Below are 7,614 nucleotides of genomic sequence, written 5' to 3'. Positions count from 1 at the left end.
TATATATATATATATATATATACACACACACACACACACACACACACACACACACACACATATATATACATATATTTTTAAAGCTTTTAAGTAAATCTTATGGCCTCTCAATTCAGAGTGTCCTTCTTGGGTTTTCATGTTTTGCACTTAAGGTGACTTATTCCATGTGTTACTGGGACAATGCTAGAATCTCAGTTTGGTTGTAATAATATTTCTATGTAACGCCTGTTTGCCTGGGGGGCGGTGGTAGTGTTGTTATCTTTAACTTCTACCTTGCTGTACTTTTCGCTACCTCCGTACTTTAGCTCTGTTGGGGTATCGGGGTTCACCGATACTTCTATCAAGCACCTTCAATGTCAGTCAGATCTTTCTTTGTTTTCAGTCGACTGGTGAACAGAAAATACTCAACACCTGTATGATATAATGCTGAGCAGCTTTATTCTGTTCCAATTTGAGACCACTTCAGCGCTTATTTTTATACATGTAAGTCTAGGGGTATAGATTCTGAACAACCAATTATAAGACAGTAAAATAATGAGAGAAAATCAATTAACAATATATATATTTCAGTTTTACATCAAAGATCAAACAACTCTTTCTTCTTTGTGTGTTATCTCTTTCCAGGCTTTTTGCCAATATCCTTGTGCTGCCCCCATCTTTGAGTGCTTGGGTTTTATCTTATCAAGAACTTTACTACATGTTCTTGGAATGTTTTCGTTGATGGAAACATGGCGCTGCGTGGCCAACCTTGAATAATTTGTCTTTTTAAACTGAAAATAATATCTGCTTAATTTCTCTTAAAGTCATAGCATAACATATTAGCATCTAAAGCTTAGCACATGATAGATATTAAATCAATAATCATACATTTCCACTCTAACATTCCCCTCTTTGATTAAATATCAACTATTAACCTCTACCTATCAGTCATGGCGATACTCAGCAGAAGACAGTTAGTACCTACATTTAAACATATGGTATCATAAGGACCCCATATGATTAGAACAAGAATTCATTAAGCACATATCTCTGGTACTTTATCACCATAACTTTTCTTTCCCTACTTAATGTTTTATCTCGGTGCATAGAGGGGAATACTTTGCTGATATCTATTCAAAAGCTTTCTTGTATTACATTTTAAGTAGTAGTTCCATATAATCATTATAGTTAGTACAAGAAGAATTAGTATCAATGGATGAATCAAGATATTCATTGTTTTCTATATGGAATAAGATTCATGAACAAATATGTCCCACTAATGAATAGGACATCAATTTTCATTCTGGTTTCTCGATGGTCACTGTCAATCTCTTGTTGCAGACTGTGCAGGTTTTTGGTTTGATTGCTGACCATTGTTCATAATGTTCACTGTTTGTCTCAGACATTAAACTTGTAGAAATTTCTGTGATCATTTCTGGTTCTGGAAGCTCATTATTTTTCCTGCAGGAACAACAATCAAGTGTCAGTAATTTCTTAATCAGCCATATAACAATTTTCTCTACCACATATACAATGAGCTGGATTGCCAAACCCTTTGCTACTAATGGCAATATTCCCAATATTCAAAATGAATTATTGCTGACAACTTTGCCAACGAGGTTATGTATTCACAAAGGCATTTTCAAAGTAAATTCTCCTATGAGTGCAAATTGTTGAGCACTCCTTCCCCTTCTGTCTCTCACAGTGACATAGGCAATTTGTCACTTATCTGTCTGTTTCATACTGGGTTAGGGAGGCCTTGACCCCTACTTCAGGCAGAAATATTCTGGTAAGACATATCAATACCATAAGACAGTCATTTCTATTTATCAGAACAAGACTCCCCTGATTTGAAGACTTTGCAGTGTGATGCGTGAATCCAGGTGTCTTTTTCCTGTACTTTCACTGCCATGGGAGTCATCAACAGGACTTGATAAGGACCCTTATATCTGGGTTCAAGACGTCTCCTGATGTGCTTTCTTATGACCACCCAGTCCCCAGATAGCAGTTTATGGGTACCTGTATCAAACTTAGGGTCTGGAATGGAGGAGAACATTTGACCATGTATTTCAGTTAGTTGTTTCTGTAATAAAGCAACATAATTCAACAAATCACCACGTACATGCTGTAGTTGCTATGGAAAATAACAGCCTGTTCTGTGTGCTGTGCCAAACAGTATCTCATTTGGTGCTAAACCTGTGTCTCTTCATAAGTGTAGTTCTAATGTTAAACAGAACTATTGGTAAATATTCTAACCAAGTCTTTTTGGTTTCTTGCATCATTTTCTGTAGTTTCAATTTAATGTCACCATTAAGCCTTTCTACCCTCCCACCTGCTGGTGGCCTATAAGGAGTGTGAAAAGCTTGTGATACTCCCAAGTTCTTCATTACATGCTTCATTATCTCTTCTGTAAAGGTTGTACCTCTATCTGATTCAATAACTTCAGGTATGCCATATCTATAGATGACTTCTGAGATTAATTTCTTCGCTGTATTTTTAGCAGTAGCTTTTCCTTCTAACACATACTCGTAGGTACCACATTTATGAAGTTGTATATAGTCGATCTGAAGTCTCTGAAAGGGATAGAAAGCCTTTGGGGTCTTTACTCTTTGCCCTGGATTGTGTATTCCACATATCCAGCAAGCTGTCACATAGTTTGTGTCCGCACAGTTAAATCCAGGGGCAATCCAATTTTTCCATACCCTATTAGTCATTGCCTCTTTGGAATGATGTACTTGTCCATGTGCAATCTGAGTCATTACTGGGTATAAGGCTCTTGGTAGGCACCATTTATTTTCTTTTGACCATATTCCTTACTCATCAAGCTGTGCACCTTCTTTTTCCCACTTATTCTTTTCTTCCTTTGTTGCTTGTTTCTGAAAGTCTTTAAGGCTTTGTAGGTCTGGGAATTGAAATTTGTCTGTGTCACCTTCTGTTGAGTCTACAAGAAATGTAGTATTCTTTGGTTGGAGGGCTGCCTTTTTTTGCTGCTTGATCTGCAAAGTTATTTCCTTTTGCTTCTGGAGTTTGTTCTCTAGTGTGAGCTTGAACCTTTATAATTCCCACTTGTTTAGGGAGTTCCAATGCTCTAAACAGTTCATTAATCAAGTTTGCATATTTGATGGATTTTCCATTTGATTCTTGGAAATCTCTGCTTTTCCAAATGGGACCGAAGTCATGCGCCACTCCCCAGGCATAACGTGAATCTGTATATACATTGGCTTTTTGTCCTTCTGCATATACACAAGCTTTAGTTAGAGCTATCAATTCTGCTTCTTGTGCTGATGCTCCATTAGACAGTGTTCCTGAGTCAAGCACCTCTTCCTCAGTTGTGATGGCATAACCTGTATATGGAACTCCATCCACATAGTATCTAGATCCATCTACATAAAGAGTGAGGGTTGCATCTGAAAGTGGTGTGTCAATAACATTATGCAAAGCTCAAGTTTCTAATTTCATAAGTTCCAAACAATCATGTGAAAATTTTTGTGTGTGTATTTCTTCAGTTTCTTCTTCAGACGCTTCACTCAGGTCCTCATATCCCCTGTCTGATGATTCATCTTCTTTGCGACTCCCCTTACTCCCCTCTTCTGAATCATCAATGGGGAGCAGGGTTGCTGGATTGAGGATTGTGTTACATGTGAGGCGCTGAGCAAGGCTACCTGATATTTAGTTAGTCTAGCTGCAGACAAATGTCTTGTTTTTTCTTGATTAAGAATTTCTGTGACTGCATGTGGAACTTGAATAATAAGTGCATGGTCCAATACCATATCTGCTACCTTTTCTTTCAGTATTGCTGCTGCTACTGCTTGTATACATGATGGAGAACCTCTTATAACTGGATCGAGTTGTGCAGAATAATAGGCCAGTGGCCTTTGCTTCGTTCCATGTTTCTGTGTGAGGACTCCTAGAGCATGTCCTGACTGCTCATGGCAGAACAATGTGAAAGGTTTCAGGTAGTCTGGTAGTCCAAGTGCTGGTGCAGTAGAGATGGCGTGTTTCAGGGCTTGCACTGCATTCTCTATTTCAGTTATATTGAGTGGTTCTGTTCCCTGTTGTTTCCTCAAGCATTCATACAGTGGTTGCATAAGAATTGAAGCTGAAGGAATCCACTCTCTGCAATATCCGAGAAGTCCCAAAAAGGCTCTGATTTCTTTTGACTGTTTTTGGTGTCTTCATGTCTCGTATAACTTTAACTCTTTCAGTTGTAAGATGTCTGGTTCCTGCAGAGATACAATGTCCTAAGAATATTACTTTTTCCTGTACTAGTTGCAACTTGCTTGGTGATACTCTGCAGTCTTGTTCGGCCAGAAAACAAAGTAATGACAGTGTTTCTGCTTTGCATTCTTCTTCAGCTTTCGCAGCCACCATGAGATCATCTACATATTGAATGAGTTGAGTAGTTGGATTGATAGGCCTCCATCCTTGGAGAATTAGTGCCATTGCTTCTGAAAATTCTGATAGGCTTGTGGCTCCTCCTTGAGAGAGTCTTGTCCAACAATATTGGTTTCCATCATGGGTGAAGGCTAGAAGAAGTTGACTATCTTCTGTGATTGGGACTGAGAAGAAAGCATTTGCCAAGTCAATTACTGAAAACCATTTTGCATTTGGCGGTATCTGATTAAGCAAAGTGTGGGGGTTGGGTACAATGGGAGTGTTGATCAGAAGTCTTTTGTTGACCTCCTTAGGTCATAAACCATCCAGTATTGCACCCCCTTGTCCGACATCTTGTTTCTTTACTGAGAATAGGGGTGTAGAATAAGGAGAGCGACATTTTCTTAACACCCCTATTTGTAGATATTCTTGTATTTGTTCTGAGATCGCTTTGGTTTGAGCTGCAGCAAGTGGGTACTGTTTAATTGAGACAGGATGTGTTCCTGGCTTTAGTGTCAGTTTTACAGGATTTACTTTAAGTGTACCCACATCCTGTTTTCTTTTGGACCATAACTTGTCTGGTACTATGTTCAGCCAATCTGGTAGATTAACAGTCTTATCCTTGTGACATGTGCTCATCTGCTCTAGCATCTAGATTGCTGCTGTAAGATCTTCTTGGACTGGAGATGGGAGTTGACTTGTGAGTTTTACTCCAGTTGGGGTGTATTTGATGCTGGCTTGTATCTTGAAAGTACATCTGCTCCCAACAGATTATAGGGACAAGATGAGGAAGTGAGAAATTGTATTGGTACTTCAATTGTCTCTTCACCTACTAAAAGTGTAACTGGTTTACTTTCTGTTAGTTTTACTTCTTTTCCTGCTAGACCTGTAGCAGGTAAATCAATTTCTGTTAATAGTTGTTGAGGTACCTCCTGTTTTCTTAATACAGTGTGGCTTGCTCCAGTATCAATTAGACACTCACGTTCTTGACCATTGGGTAATATGATATTCATTAGGCCTTTAGTTAAGTCATCTTTCAGAGTTTGGTTATATGTGAGCCGGAGGTACGTTGGAGTGCCAATTTCCTATGCCAGTTGTTGGTCTGTAGCTTGTTGATTTCTTCTTTCCAGCCATTTCTTATGCTTAATGCAATCTCTTTTCATGTGGCCTCTTTGTTTGCAAAAGAAACAAACTCCTTGTTTTTTCATTTCTGCCAGAGTCATATTTCCTTTTTCCTTTATTTATTACTCAGGTGCACCTCTTGTGTCTGTACGAACCTTCCAGTCTTGATTTTCTTGGACCACATGAACGGTTTGGGACTTGTCTTTGACTTTCCTCTGCTTCTCCTTTTCCCGGTCTTCTATACCTTCTAGGACTTGGAGCATGGATTGCATTTTCATTGTTACTGCTTCTGGTCTTATAAGGAACAATTGTTGACGATATGTTTCAGAAAGGCCATTGAGGAATCTGGTCTTAAACAGTCTGCGATGTTGGGCATTATCTTGAGTGAAGCCTTCAACTTTGTGTGCTTGAGTAGCTCTGTCACAATCTGGCAAAGCCAGTGCTGGTGCTGAAGTTGCTTTAGCTTAAAATTGGTTAAACATTTGGTTTTGCTCAGTGGAGAGTGTAAATGTCTTACTATCACCCAGAAATGCTAATGCAAAAACACAGATAATAGCTCATAAAGTCTTAAATCTTTTTCATTTCCGTACAAATATTGAATTCCCATCAATGCATTACCATACCCACGATACAAAGAAGGACTTGCAGTATATTACTATTATAGCACAGTAAATAAGGGCAGTGAATGCGTTTACAACACTGATTGACTCAAAATTGTTATGAGGATAAAAATAAAAACCTTTTGCTTTCTGCACATACAGAAAAACCATCTGGTTCATGCATTTGCTATGCGAATAGCACATAAACTCTAATATCTCTTTCCAAAACAAGGTAATCATTACTCAGCAGAGTCTACGTTCTATAAATCCTTAATTAGTTTATACTTATGTTTGTTGTGGCTGTTGACCAAAACATATTGCAACTTCTATTCATTGCAAGTTGGATCAATGCAATCTGGATTGAAAGGGTGCTTTGTAGCTGGAGAGCTTCTGTGAAGAAAAAACTTTTGCATAGAGATTAACATTTATTCACTAGGAATTACAGTAACTGTTATTAATTCACATTGTACAGCTGCTAATATGACACTTGTTTAAAAGTTTCTCTTTGTAGCTTAACTGGGACGCTATGCGTTCCATGCAATGAAAAACTGATTTCCTCAAAGGGGCAGTCCCTAATCTCACAAACAGGGAATGTCAAAGTGAGGAGACCTGGGCGAGTGTTCAAAGCCACTTCTTTCTCATCATCTCTTTTAAACCAAATATTCACACATATTTCCAGATTCTGTGATTTCCATGTTTAAAGTACAAATATATATTCACAATTCTCGCTCACAGACGACATTTTATCTTGTAACATTTCTTTATGGGCATAACAAACCCTCCTGATTTCTGAGAACATTCATCAGCGCCATTTTCACACAGATAAAAACAGCTTGTAATATATATCTTCATGTAAAGCTCACTCCCACAATTCTCAACTTCATTAAAGAGAAAGCTATTTTTCTCAAATTTCAGAAACAAAATTATTTTGTTCAAATACAGAAACGGCTTGTTGGACCCCAGCCAACTTGTCCGTCCACTGAATCGTGTAATGACGGACCAAAACATTTCAACACTTGTTATGCATCTCTTTAAAAGCTTAGAATTAAGCAGGCAGGCATTATATTATTTACAAAAATGTACAACTTCTTTAACCTTGAAACATGTCTCTTGTAAAAAAAACAAAAACAAAAAAAAACAGACAAGACAGACAAACACAGATCTCCCTCACACGAAGTAAGACGGAGACAAAACTCACATACAGAGAAAGAAAAATCAGCTGATACCTTCCAGCCTACTGCTGTGGAACTACAAGTCCCAGCATTAGACTAAATACAAGTTAGCCTCAACATGTTATTATCACTCAGCACTCCGGACATATTTTATCAGCATTACATACATTGTCAGATAACAAAAAACAGAGTGCTTCTTATCTCAACACACTGAAATCTTTTACACAGAATAAGGGAGGGGCACATCTCACTCATTCAGCTGCGCAGGATCAAACATACATTTAGCATATCCACACATTAACCTGATCTTCATAGCCAAGCCTTTTTATCCATTCTTTATTATTCAAATAAAACCCATACCATTTCTC

At 38.1% G+C, this 7,614-nt stretch overlaps 1 long non-coding RNA gene across 1 annotated transcript; it reads right to left on the bottom strand.

Moving 5' to 3' along the window:
* Positions 1-416: 416 nt before the first annotated feature.
* On the bottom strand, positions 417-6,531 carry LOC142102000 (uncharacterized). The gene is made up of 2 exons (XR_012679176.1): positions 5,240-6,531; positions 417-5,205 (listed from the first exon to the last, which is right to left on the bottom strand). It is a non-coding gene; the product is annotated as an uncharacterized LOC142102000 (long non-coding RNA).
* Between the last annotated feature and the right edge of the window lie 1,083 nt (positions 6,532-7,614).

This window comes from Mixophyes fleayi, chromosome 9 (genome assembly GCF_038048845.1).
Source record: "Mixophyes fleayi isolate aMixFle1 chromosome 9, aMixFle1.hap1, whole genome shotgun sequence".
In the NCBI taxonomy this organism is placed as follows: Eukaryota; Metazoa; Chordata; class Amphibia; order Anura; family Limnodynastidae; genus Mixophyes; species Mixophyes fleayi.
Note: the sequence above shows the minus strand (reverse complement) of the source record. Positions and strands in the feature narration are given on the sequence as shown.